This window comes from Coregonus lavaretus (genome assembly GCF_964263955.1).
Source record: "Coregonus lavaretus genome assembly, chromosome: 4".
Taxonomy (NCBI): Eukaryota; Metazoa; Chordata; class Actinopteri; order Salmoniformes; family Salmonidae; genus Coregonus; species Coregonus lavaretus.
In genome coordinates, this window is record NC_139991.1 from 53,993,208 (window position 1) to 54,007,131 (window position 13,924).

Here is a 13,924-nt window from a genome sequence, read left to right on the forward strand (position 1 = left end):
TTAAGTCTGTGCATGTGTTTAACTGCTTACATCCTTAACATAAATAGACAAATCAAGGTTGGTCTACGGCTGATAAGATCTCTCTTATAGCTCTATAACCCCTCTTTGAACATGGGTTTAAAAGTGTTTTCTGGCCATGATACTCTCTAATAATGTATTTTCTAATCTAGGAGGCATGGGGGTTGATACAGTGGCTGATGACCGTATGGCCTAGCTGATGTAGATTTAACTGCAGCTCTCGACAGATGTTGCAGGCCAGCCTGTAAGTCATTCTAACTCAGCAGCACAGCACAACAGCTGCTGACCGAGATTCAGAAATTCTCTAGTTCTGCCTCTGAAAGTCACCCAAACTGACTACCAGTACAATAAAGTTGTATTATATTGTATTGTATTGTATTGTATTGTACAGACCTACTGTACTGAAGCAATCCCTATGGGATTTTTAATACCAACACCGCTGTGAAAAAGGGCTTCATTCCTGTCACAAGTACACAGGTGGTATTACGACCTTCTGACAAACCAGATCTATACTTAGTACTTGTACTTTTGGAAAAATCGTATAAAGCATAGTGGCTTTGTTATGAAGATGTTTCATTCCTCCCTATGGGGGCCGTTTGATCCTCAATGAACATCAACTTCATTAACACTGAGGGATAGTGTGACCTGGGCCAGAACAGCCCTGATGTTATCAAAGCTAGAGGCCAATGGAGCTGGCACTCAGCTGTACAACAATTAACACATCAACACCCGCCTGACATCCCCCTCTCCAGAGCTCTCCCAATCATTTACACAAGCGCTTTATTGTTCCTTTATAGCCCACACCTCCGCCATAAAACCCTGCTGTGCCATACAAACCCAGGTGCATTTGCACACAGGTGCATGCACGCATACAAATAAAATGCCACACGTGCACACACATAAAAGGCACGCACACACACTCCTCACCATGACCAGTGGTGTCAGGCCCACGTAATCTCTCTGGGTGGTATAGATCCTCATGACGCCAACATCCTTGATGTTTCCTGTTTCAAAACGCCATGTGATCATCTGGCTCTCTAATTGTTGCTCAGTCAACTCCTTGGTCTCAAAGTCAAGCTGCAAGACCTCCAACAGACCCCTGTCAATCCAGAAATACAGTTACAGTTCTTGACATAATATGGACTTGGTCTTTTACCAAATAGGGTTATCTTCTGTATACCATCCCTACCTGATTGGCTCAAATGCATTAAGAAGGAAATAAATTCCACAAATTAACTTTTAAGAAGGCACTCCTGTTAATTGAAATGCATTCCAGGTGACTACCTCATGAAGCTGGTTGAGAGAATGCCAAGAGTGTGCAAAGCTGTCATCAAGGCAAAGGGTGGCTATTTGAAGAATCTCAAATATAACATATATTTTGATTTGTTTAACACTTTTTTGGTTACTACATGATTCCATATGTGTTTTTCATAGTTTTGATGTCTTCACTATTATTCTACAATGTAAAAATTTTTAAAAATAAAGAAAAACCCTTGAATGAGTAGGTGTGTCCAAACTTTTGACTGGTAGTGTCAAAATGTATGCACTCACTAACTGTAAGTCGCTCTGGATAAGAGCGTCTGCTAAATGACTTAAATGTTAAATGTAAATGTAGTGTACTTATTCATCAATAAAAGTGATTGGACAGGATTCCATTGGGAACATTTTCACCATGATTCCACTCAATTACTACACCACAGGAATGGAGGAGAAAGAGGTGGTAATTCCCCCTATTTTTCCTGGAAACCCTCTCTGGGGGCTTTGGGGGTCGTAGCTTGTAAAGCTGTGGTCTTATCATCAGTTTCAGAGTGCTGGGGAGGGGGTGGGTGGGGGGTTAACTTCTGTCCACCCCTCTGGGTTTTCACTGGTCTGTTCACTGGTTAATACCGCTGCAAGACTTGGAATATCTGGGCTCCCAATCTTGCCCGGAATGTGCCTGCCAGCGGTTAAGCCCGGATAACGCACTGAGGATTACTGATGATTACATATAAGTGGGTCGGACAGGCAGCGCGCTGAGCCGGGTTGGAGTGTGTGTGTGTGTGTGTGTTTGTGTTTGTCTGAGGGGGATGGCATGTGCGGGGAGGATGCTGGGCGGTCCACGGCGGTGGAGTTGCCATACCAGGCTGTAATGCAGTCCGACAGTATGCTCTCGATGGTGCTCCTGTAGAACACTGTGAGGGACCTTGGGGACAGGCCAAATTTCTTCAGCATCCTAAGGTTGAAGAGTCGCTGTTGTGCCTTCTTCACTACGGTGTCCGTGTGTTTTGACAATTTCAGCTCCTCAGAGATGTGTACGCCGAGGAACTTGAAGAATTTGACCGTCTCCACTGTTGATGAGGATGGGGGCGTGCTCCTTTGTTTTGCTGACGTTGAGGGAGAGGTTGTTTACCTGGCACCACCCCGTCAGTGACATCATGGAGAAATATTCTAAACTGTTCATATCAACACAGTTGATCCCTCCCCCACTGCGATATACAGGAGGATTACTAACGTTATTACAGATATCATGATCATCTCAAAGAGCATTACAAACAACTGATTGAAATTGTCAACTACTGTATGTTATTACTTGTCAACTACTGTATGTTATAACTGATTGTAGTTATAGGGCAGGTTTCCCGGACACAGATTAGTGCTACAGTCTATTTCAATGGAGATTCTCTATTGAGGAATGCTTTTTTAGTCCAGGACTGGACTTGATCTCTGTCCCGGAAACTGGCCCATATTGCGTAAGATAATAACTAGGGCCCAGAGTTTTTCCTGATCACATGACCTGACCAGGAAAAACATACGTATAACATATCTTATAGAAACCAGGGGAATTAGTGCCTTAAGCAAATATCAGTGCAACTGTGCCACATCTATGCATTAAAAAAGTACTTTGGACAAATATTTGAATAGTCCCTTCAGTCTATTTACAAGGACAGTGATTAAATACAATGCAACAGAGATCTGCTCCACACAATAACCAGCTGTATGCACAGCTGCCGGGACCACACCAACAAGGCAACTGATTAAAGTAATTCGCTTTTTTCTCTCGATCAAGTTCTAGATTTGCAATCTGTTCTTCTTCCTGACATTTTAACGAGGATAATTCTGAGAATCTGGAAAGCTATAACAACCTGTTTGTTTCTTCTACCTTTCTCTTTGGACAAATGCTGTACATCAATAATCTCACACTTCTCATATCAGTAAGAACATGACAAAGGAACGCCATTGTTAAGATTTAAGAGAGCCTACAAAAGTGAAGATGTTTGAGGAAAATTAAGGGCTACTAAAAACACACCTTTTCCCGGTGATGGCGGTCTTCCTCTGACACACGACGGCGATGGTGTTTGCACCCCCTCTGCCAGGCTCCAGGGCGATGTCCCATAAGGCTGAGTCACTGGGCCTCGCTGTACTGAACGACATGCCCTTCCTCACTGTGGCTCTGGAACACACAGACATACACACAGGTCAGTTAACACACACATACACACACAGGTCAGTTAACACACACATACACACACAGGTCAGTTAACACACACATACACACACAGGTCAGTTAACACACACATACACACACAGGTCAGTTAACACACACATACACACACAGGTCAGTTGACATACACACATGAAAACACAGGCTACTTAAGGGGAACACTTGAGGTGATCTCAGCAGCGTAATCTGCTTGAGTATTATTGAACCATGATTGACTGCTGCAGGGGAGGTGGAGCTATCTAAGGATCACCTGAGAGCCTCATATAATGATAGTGGCCTGACATAGTCAGCACAAGGCTCAGCATCTAAAGCTGCCTTCAGGCAAATTCTCACATGACACACATTCACATCAAAACATGCAGTGGTTGGTCAAAGATCAATCTAGAGGAAGATCAACATGTTGATACTACCAGTAGGATTATACACTCAGAAAAAAAAGTGCTATCTAATAATAATAATATGCCATTTAGCAGACGCTTTTATCCAAAGCGACTCACAGTCATGTGTGCATACATTTTTATGTATGGGTGGTCTCGGGGATCGAACCCACTACCCTGGTGTTACAAGCGCCATACTCTACCAATTGAGCTACAGAGGAGCTCTAGAACCTTAAAGGGTTCTTTGGCTGTCCCCAACCCTTAGAAGAACACTTTTTTGTTTCCTGGTAGAACCCTTTTGGTTCCAGATAGAATCCTTTTTGGTTCCATGTAGAACCCTTTCCACAAAGGGTTCTACATGGAAGGCAAAATGGTTCTACCTGGAACCCAAAAGGGTTCTACTTGGAACCAAAAAATGGTTCTCTTATGGGGACAGCCAAAGAACACTTTTGGAACCCTTTTTTCTAATAGTGTATGTATACCTGCGTGTGTGCATTTCTAGGTGGTTGGTCTCAGTGTGTGTGTGTGCGTGTGTGTGTGTGTGTGTTATCTGTACTCTCTGGTCTGTGTGTCTAACGAGGTGTGGTGACAGACAGTAGAGAAGTGATGTTTACCTACCTGCCTACAGACAGAAAATCAGCAGGCACATCTTATTCCCATCAGCGCTAAGTTAGCTGTTGCTGGGAACCCACTGATCATTTAATCTACTGCTGCTGCCTGATTCATCTCCTCTATCTCTTCAGTCAAGAGCAGAGCGGGAGACCTCATTACAGGTCTATTGGGGTGGGAGGACCAGGCAAGACGGCAGCACCAAGCCCTCATACAGACTCTATCTCAGGACAGGGTGACCCAGAGTGGGTAAAGAATGCTCTCTGGCATAGCCTGACCATGTAGACCTTGTCATCTGACTTATTCTTGGAATGATTGAATCATATATGCCATTTAGCAGACACTTTTATCCTAAGCAACTTACAGTCATGCATGAATACATTTTAAATACAGTGAGGGAAAAAAGTATTTGATCCCCTGCTGATTTTGTACGTTTGCCCACTGACAAAGACATGATCAGTCTATAATTTTAATGGTAGGTTTATTTGAACAGTGAGAGACAGAATAACAACAAAAAAATCCAGAAAAACGCATGTCAAAAATGTAATGAATTAATTTGCATTTTAATGAGGGAAATAAGTATTTGACCCCTCTGCAAAACATGACTTAGTACTTGGTGGCAAAACCCTTGTTGGCAATCACAGAGGTCAGACGTTTCTTGTAGTTGGCCACCAGGTTTGCACACATCTCAGGAGGGATTTTGTCCCACTCCTCTTTGCAGATCTTCTCTTTTTTTTTTTTTTTTTTTTTTTTTTTTTGTCATTTAGCAGACGCTCTTATCCAGAGCGACTTACAGTTAAGTGAGTGCATACATTATTTTTTATACGCCTGTGGGAATCGAACCCACAACCCTGGCGTTGCAAACGCCATGCTCTACCAACTGAGCTACATCCCTGCCGGCCATTCCCTCCCCTACCCTGGACGACGCTGGGCCAATTGTGCGCCACCCCATGTTTCTCCCGGTCGCGGCCGGCTATGACAGAGCCTGGATTCGAACCAGGATCTCTAGTGGCACAGCTAGCGCTGCGATGCAGTGCCTTAGACCACTGCGCCACTCGGGAGTCATTAAGGTTTTGAGGCTGACGTTTGAGGCTGACGTTTTGAGGCTGACGTTTGGCAACTCGAACCTTCAGCTCCCTCCACAGATTTTCTATGGGATTAAGGTCTGGAGACTGGCTAGGCCACTTCAGGACCTTAATGTGCTTCTTCTTGAGCCACTCCTTTGTTGCCTTGGCCGTGTGTTTTGGGTCATTGTCATGCTGGAATACCCATCCACAACCCATTTTCAATGCCCTGGCTGAGGGAAGGAGGTTCTCACCCAAGATTTGACGGTACATGACCCCGTCCATCGTCCCTTTGATGTGGTGAAGTTGTCCTGTCCCCTTAGCAGAAAAACACCCCCAAAGCATAATGTTTCCACCTCCATGTTTGACGGTGGGGATGGTGTTCTTGGGGTCATAGGCAGCATTCCTCCTCCTCCAAACACGGCGAGTTGAGTTGATGCCAAAGAGCTTGATTTTGGTCTCATCTGACCACAACACTTTCACCCAGTTCTCCTCTGAATCATTCAGATGTTCATTGGCAAACTTCAGACGGGCCTGTATATGTGCTTTCTTGAGCAGGGGGACCTTGCGGGCGCTGCAGGATTTCAGCCCTTCACGGCGTAGTGTGTTACCAATTGTTTTCTTGGTGACTATGGTCCCAGCTGCCTTGAGATCATTGACAAGATCCTCCCATGTAGTTCTGGGCTGATTCCTCACCGTTCTCATGATCATTGCAACTCCACGAGGTGAGATCTTGCATGGAGCCCCAGGCCGAGGGAGATTGACAGGTATTTTGTGTTCCTTTCATTTACGAATAATCGCACCAACTGTTGTCACCTTCTCACCAAGCTGCTTGGCGATGGTCTTGTAGCCCATTCCAGCCTTGTTTAGGTCTACAATCTTGTCCCTGACATCCTTGGAGAGCTCTTTGGTCTTGGCCATGGTAGAGACTTTGGAATCTGATTGATTGATTGCTTCTGTGGACAGGTGTCTTTTATACAGGTAACAAGCTGAAATTAGGAGCACTCCCTTTAAGAGTGTGATCCTAATCTCAGCTCGTTACCTGTATAAAAGACAACTGGGAGCCAGAAATCTTTCTGATTGAGAGGGGGTCAAATACTGATTTCCCTCATTAAAATGCAAATTAATTTATAACATTTTTGACATGCGTTTTTCTGGATTTTTTTGTTGTTATTCTGTCTCTCACTGTTCAAATAAACCTACCATTAAAATGATAGACTGATCATTTCTTTGTCAGTGGGCAAACGTACAAAATCAGCAGGGGATCAAATACTTTCTTTCCTCACTCTACATTGTCCTGGGAATCGAACCCACTGTCCTGGCGTTGCAAGCGCCATGCTCTAGTAACTGGGCAAAAGCATGTATGTGTATTTGGTGTGGGTACAAGCAGTCAGAGTATTCCTTAAGCTTGTGTTTACGTGTGAGCTACAGTTGAAGTCGGAAGTTTACATACACTTAGGTTGGAGTCATTAAAACTAGTTTTTCAACCACTCCACAAATTTCTTGTTAACAAACTATAGTTTTGGCAAGTCGGTTAGAACATCTACCTTGTGCATGACACAATGAATTTATAATTCACTGTATCACAATTCCAGTGGGTCAGAAGTTTACATACACTAAGTTGACTGTGCCTTTAAACAGCTTGGAAAATTTGAGAAAATGATGTCATGGCTTTAGAAACTTCTGATAGGCTAATTGACATAATTTGAGTCAATTGGAGGTGTAGCTGTGGATGTATTTCAAGGCCTACCTTCAAACTCAGTGCCTCTTTGCTTGACATCATGGGAAAATCAAAAGAAATCAGCCAAGACCTCAGAAATAAAATTGTAGACCTCCACAAGTCTGGTTCATCCTTGGGAGCAATTTCCAAACGCCTGAAGGTACCACGTTCATCTGTACAAACAATAATACACAAGTATAAACACCATGGGACCACGCAGCCGTCATACCGCTCAGGAAGGAGACGCGTTCTGTCTCCTAGAGATGAACGTACTTTGGTGCGAAAAGTGCAAATCAATCACAGAACAACAGCAAAGGACCTTGTGAAGATGCTGGAGGAAACAGGTACAAAATTATCTATATCCACAGTAAAACGAGTCCTATATCGACATAACTTAAAAGGCCGCTCAGCAAGGAAGAAGCCACTGCTCCAAAACCGCCATTAAAAAGCCAGACTACGGTTTGCAACTGCACATGGGGACAAAGATCGTACTTTTTGGAGAAATGTTCTCTGGTCTGATGAAACAAAAATAGAACTGTTTGGCCATAATGACCATCGTTATGTTTGGAGGAAAAAGGGGTCCCTTGCAAGCGGAAGAACACCATCCCAACCGTGAAGCACGGGGGTGGCAGCATCATGCTGTGGGGGTGCTTTGCTGCAGAAGGGACTGGTGCACTTCACAAAATAGATGGCATCATGAGGAAGGAAAATTATGTGGATATATTGAAGCAACATCTCAAGACATCAGTCAGGAAGTTAAAGCTTGGTCGCAAATGGGTCTTCTAAATGGACAATGACCCCAAGCATACTTCCAAAGTTATGGCAAAATGGCTTAAGGACAACAAAGTCAAGGTATTGGAGTGGCCATCACAAAGCCCTGACCTAAATCCTATAGAAAAATAGGTGGGCAGAACTTAAAAAGCGCATGCGAGCAAGGAGGCCTACAAACCTGACTCAGTTACACCAGCTCTGTAAGGAGGAATGGGCCAAAATTCACCCAACTTATTGTGGGAAGCTTGTGGAAGGCTACCCGAAACGTTTGACCCAAGTGAAACAATTTAAAGGCAATGCTACCAAATACTAATTGAGTGTATGTAAACTTCTGACCCACTGGGAATGTGATGAAAGAAATAAAAGCTGAAATAAATCATTCTCTCTACTATTATTCTGACATTTCACATTCTTAAAATAAAGTGGTGAGCCTAATTGACCTAAGATAGGACATTTTTACTAGGATTAAATGTCAGGAATTGTGAAAAACAGAGTTTAAATGTATTTGGCTAAGTTGTGTGTAAACTTCCGACTTCAACTGTATATAACCTACATGTGTACATCAATCTGTCGATTACAGTTTATAAAATTACAATATACATGTAACCATCTGTGTGTATATCTATCTACGTGAGAACATTGTTCTTTGTCCATGTGTCTGTTTGTGATTGACATAAGTGCCTGTGACATTGTTTCCTAATCAGGCCAGTTGATTGTGTGGCATAATCCTCTCTGTTCTGGCACGACAAGCCACAACAAAACTTGATCCAGAGGCCAGACAGCATGTCTGTTCCTCCAGCTAACATGAAGGCTTGGAAAGGGGACAGAAAATAATAGGGACACGTGAGACTTCAAGGCGTGGGCTGAGACCTAGTGATAGATTTTGGAGGGAGAACAGGGAAGTTGAATTGAGTTGAAACCGCCATAGCAATGTTTACGCAGTCAGTGCCTTTGATACAAATCCCTACTTGTACACATTTCTTATACTGGTAACTGGAGGCCACTAGCAGTATCCACACCCATCGGATATAGTGATTATAATATAATAGCCATATCTAGGGAAGCCAAAGTTCCAAAGACTGTGTATAAGCGATCGTACAATAGGTTTTGCAATGATTCCTATGTTAAAGATGTGAAGAAATATTTGTTGGTCTGATGTGTGTAACGAGGAACATCCTGACGCTGCACTTGAAGTATTTATGAAATTACTTCTTCCGGTTACTGACAACTATGCGCCCATAAAGAAACTGACTGTTAAAACTGCCAAATCCCCATAGATAGATGGTGAATTGAAAAACTGTATGGCTGAGAGGGATGAGGCAAAGGAAATGGCATATATGTCTGGCAACAAACAGATTGGCAAACATATAGTAAATTGAGAAATCACGTAACTAAACTAAACAAAAAGAAGAAGAAACTATACTATGGAACAAAGATAAAATAATATTAAGAATGATAGGAAAATGCTCTAGAGTACCTTAAATGAAATTCTAGGCAGAAAAGCTAACTGAGCTCCATCCTTCATTGAGGCTGATTGCTCATTCATAACAAAACCCTTTGATATTGCCAACCACTTTAATAACTTTTTTGTTGACAAGAGCAAAAAATGCTGAACCTTCATATTCATGCATAACGGACCAAATAATGAAAGACAAGCACTGTAGTTTTGAATTCCGCAATGTTAGTGTGAAAGAGGTGAAAAAAGTATTATTGCTATCTATGAATAAGGAACAAACCACCTGGAACCGACAACGTGGATAGTACATTTCTGAGGTTGGTAGCGGAATACGTTGCGACTCCTATTTGCCACATCTTCAATCTAAGCCTAGAAGATGGAGTGTGCCTTCAGGCATGGAGGGATTCCGCTGTCCATAAATAGCAAAGCACCAGCCTTTGATGGTCCAAACAGCAGACCAATCAGCCTGTTATAAGTGCTTAGCAAACTTTTGGAAAAAATCGTGTTCGACCAAATACAACGTTATTTTACACAAAACAAATTAACAATAGACTTTCAGTATGCTTATAGGGTAGGGCACTCAACATGCTCGGCACTGACACAAATGATTGATGATTAGCAGAAAGAAATTGATAATACAAATATTGTGGGAGCTGTCTTGTTAGACTTCAGTGTAGCCTTCGATATCATTGATCATAACGTATTGCTGAAAAAACGTAGGTGTTATGGATTAACATCCTCTGCCTTATCACGGATGGACAGTTACCTATCCAATAGAACACAGAGGGATTTCTTTAATTGAAGACACTCTAATGCAAATTCAGTTGAGTGTGGTGTACCGCATGGCAGCCGGCTTGGACCATTATTATTTTCTGTGTTCACTAATGACCTTCCATTGACCTTGAATAAAGCCTGTGTGTACTTGTACGCTGATGACTCAACAGTATACACATCAGCTGCAACAGTAAAATAAATAACTGACACCCTTAACATAGAGCTCCAGTCAGTTTTAGAATGGTTAAATAGCAATAAGCTGGTGTAAAATATCTCAAAAATTAAAAACATAAATTTTTGGGAAAAGAAGGACATAGGCAAATTGCAGTTGGTCTAAATCAGAGCACCACGTATTGCACATAGAGTGCATTCAGAAAGTATTCAAACCCCTTCCCTTTTTCCACATTTTGTTAGGTTAAAGCCTTATTCTAAAATTGATTAAAATAATGTTTTCCCTCATCAATCTACACACAATAACCCATAATTACGAAGTGAAAACAGGTTTTTAGACATTTTTGCAAATGTATTACAAATAAAAAACAGAAATATCTTATTTACATAATTATTCAGACCCTTTTCTATGAGACTCGAAATTGAGCTCAGGTGCATCTTGTTTCCATTGATCATCCTTGAGATGTTTCTAAAACTTAATTGGAGTCCATCTGTGGTAAATTCAATTGATTGGACATGATTTGGAAAGGCACACACCTGTCTATATAAGGTCCCACAGTTGACAGTGCATGTCAGAGCAACAACCAAGCCATGAGGTCAAGGGATAGTCCGTAGAGGCACAGATCTGGGGAAGGGTACCAAAACATTTCTGCAGCATTGAAGGTCCCCAAGAACACAGTGGCCTCCATCATTCTTAAATGGAAGAAGTTTGGAACCACCAAGACTCTTCCTAGAGCTGGCCGCCCGGCCAAACTGAGCAATTGGGGGAGAAGGGCCTTGAAACAGGGAGGTGACCAAGAACCTGATGGTCACTCTGACAGAGCTCCAGAGTTCCTCTGTGGAGATGGAAGAACCTTCCAGAAGGACAACCATCTCTGCAGCACTCCACCAATCAGGCCTTTATGGTAGAGTGGCCAGACAGAAGCCACTCCTAAGTAAAAGGCACATGACAGTCCGCTTGGAATTTGCCAAAAGGCACCTAAAGGACTCTCAGACCATGAGAAACAAGATTATCTGGTCTGATGAAACCAAGATTGAACTCTTTGGCCTGAATGCCAAGCGTCACGTCTGGAGGAAACCTGGCACCATCCCTACGGTGTCACGGTCGTCTGAAGAAGCGGACCAATACGCAGCGCGTGGAGTGAACATGATGACTTTTATTTAATAAAGCAACCACGAAAAACAACAAATGACGATAGTGAAGTCCTCTGTAACACTGACAGAAACATGGAACAAAAACCCACAAACCAAGGAGAAACCACACAATTTAAATATGGCTCCCAATCAGAGATAACGAGCCGACAGCTGACACTCGTTACCTCCGATTGGGAGTCATATGACTAATCAAGAACAATCACCCAACATAGAAATGAACAACTAGAATCCCCAACATAGAAATACACCCAAACAATGAAAATGAACAACCCTGGCTCAATAATCAAAGTCCATGGAGCCAGAGTGTCACAGTACCCCCCCCTAAAGGTGCGCACTCCGGGCGCACCAGCATACAGTCTAGGGGAGGGTCTGGGTGGGCGTCTGTCCATGGTGGCGGCTCTGGCCCAGGTCGTGGTCCCCACCCCACCTTAGTCACTATCCGCTTCCGTAGCCCCCTCCACCTGACCACCCCCCAATTAAACCCCACTGGATTAAGGGGCGGCACCGGACTAAGGGGCAGCACCGGACTAAGGGGCAGCACCGGACTAAGGGACAGTACCTGACTAAGGGGCAGCACCGGACTGAATGGCGGATCCTGGCTGGCTGGCTCTGGCGGATCCTGGCTGGACGGCTCTGGCGGATCCTGGCTGGACGGCTCTGGCGGATCCTGGCTGGCGGAAGGCTCTGGCTGATCCTGTCTGGCGGAAGGCTCTGGCTGATCCTGTCTGGCGGAAGGCTCTGGCTGATCCTGTCTGGCGGAAGGCTCTGGCTGCTCCTGTCTGGCGGAAGGCTCTGGCTGATCCTGTCTGGCGGAAGGCTCTGGCTGCTCCTGTCTGGCGGAGAGCTCTAGCGGCTCCGGTCTGGCGGACGGCTCTGAAGGCTCATGGCAGAGGGGCGGCTTTGCAGGCTCAGTACAGACGGGCAGTTCCTGCGGCGCTTGGCAGACGGACAGGTCAGACGGCGTTGGGCAGACGGGCAGTTCAGACGGCGTTGGGCAGACGGGCAGTTCAGACGGCGTTGGGCAGACGGGCAGTTCAGACGGCGTTGGGTAGACGGACAGTTCAGGCCCCGTTGGGCAGACGGCAGACTCTGGCCGTCTGAGGCGCATCGTAGGCCTGGTGCGTGGTGCCGGAACAGGAGGTACCGGGCTGAGGACACGCATCTCAGGGCTAGTGCGGGGAGAAGCAACAGGGCATGCTGGACCCTGGGGACGCACCGTAGGCATGATGCGTGGTGCCGGAACTGGAGGTACCGGGCTGAGGACACGCATCTCAGGGCTAGTGCGGGAAGCAGCAACAGGGCATGCTTGGCCCTGGGGACGCACATAAGGCCTAGTGCGGAGAGCAGCAACAGGGCATGCTGGACCCTGGGGACGCACATAAGGCCTAGTGCGGAGAGCAGGAACAGGCCGGGCTGGGCTGGCGACGCGCACCGTATCTCTGGTGCGAGAGGCCGGAACAGGCCGGGCCGGGCTGGCGAAGCGCACCGTATCCCTGGTGCGTGGAGTAGGAACAGGCCGGGCTGGGCTGGCGAAGCGCACCGTATCCCTGGTGCGTGGAGTAGGAACAGGCCGGGCTGAGCTGGCGACGCGCACCGTATCCCTGGTGCGAGTGGCCGGAACAGGCCGGGCCGGGCTGGCGAAGCGCACCGTATCCCTGGTGCGAGTGGCCGGAACAGGCCGGGCTGGGCTGGCGACGCGCACCGTAGGCTTCGTATGAGGCTCAGGAACAGGCCGGGCTGGGCTGGCGACGCGCACCGTACACTTAGTGCGAGGGGCCGGAACAGGCCGTACCGTACTGGGGACACACACTACTGACTGTACCTCGGGATTAGGAACGGGCCGGACCGGACTGGTTACACACCCCAGTACCTCACGCCGTGCCTCTACACCTTCCTTCCCTGCTTTTCCCAGTAGCCCCCTTAACCTGGTAGCCTCCTGAATCCGTCCCTTCTCTGCCTCCGTCAGCCCCCTTAACCTGGTAGCCTTCTGAATCTGCCTTGTGGCAGCCTCCTGCTGCTCAGTCGCCCAAGCCATGTGCCCCCCCCAAAAAACTTTTTGGGGTTGCCTCTCGTCCTTCCGACGATGGCCCTGCCGATGCCGTTGCTCCTCTCGCCGTCGCCTCTCCACCGTCTCGTTCCATGGTCGGCGATCCATACCATCCAGGATCTCCTCCCAAGTCCAGGACCCTTTACCGTCCAACAGTTCCATCCATGTCCAGACCCTTTGCTCCTGGACGCGCTGCTTGGCCCTTTTATGGTGGGTTTTTCTGTCACGGTCGTCTGAAGAAGCGGACCAATACGCAGCGCGTGGAGTGAACATGATGACTT

The 13,924-nt window shown here is 45.8% G+C and overlaps 1 pseudogene across 1 annotated transcript in view; it reads right to left on the bottom strand.

The window, feature by feature from the left end:
- Window positions 1-13,924, bottom strand: part of LOC311127225 (transmembrane protein 132D-like) — a 52,004-nt pseudogene that overhangs the window by 7,673 nt on the left and 30,407 nt on the right. The window contains exons 3-4 of the transcript in view: window positions 3,305-3,448; window positions 946-1,117 (exon numbers count right to left, since the gene is read on the bottom strand). The product of the transcript in view is annotated as a transmembrane protein 132D-like (transcript). The remainder of the gene's footprint in view (window positions 1-945; window positions 1,118-3,304; window positions 3,449-13,924) is intronic.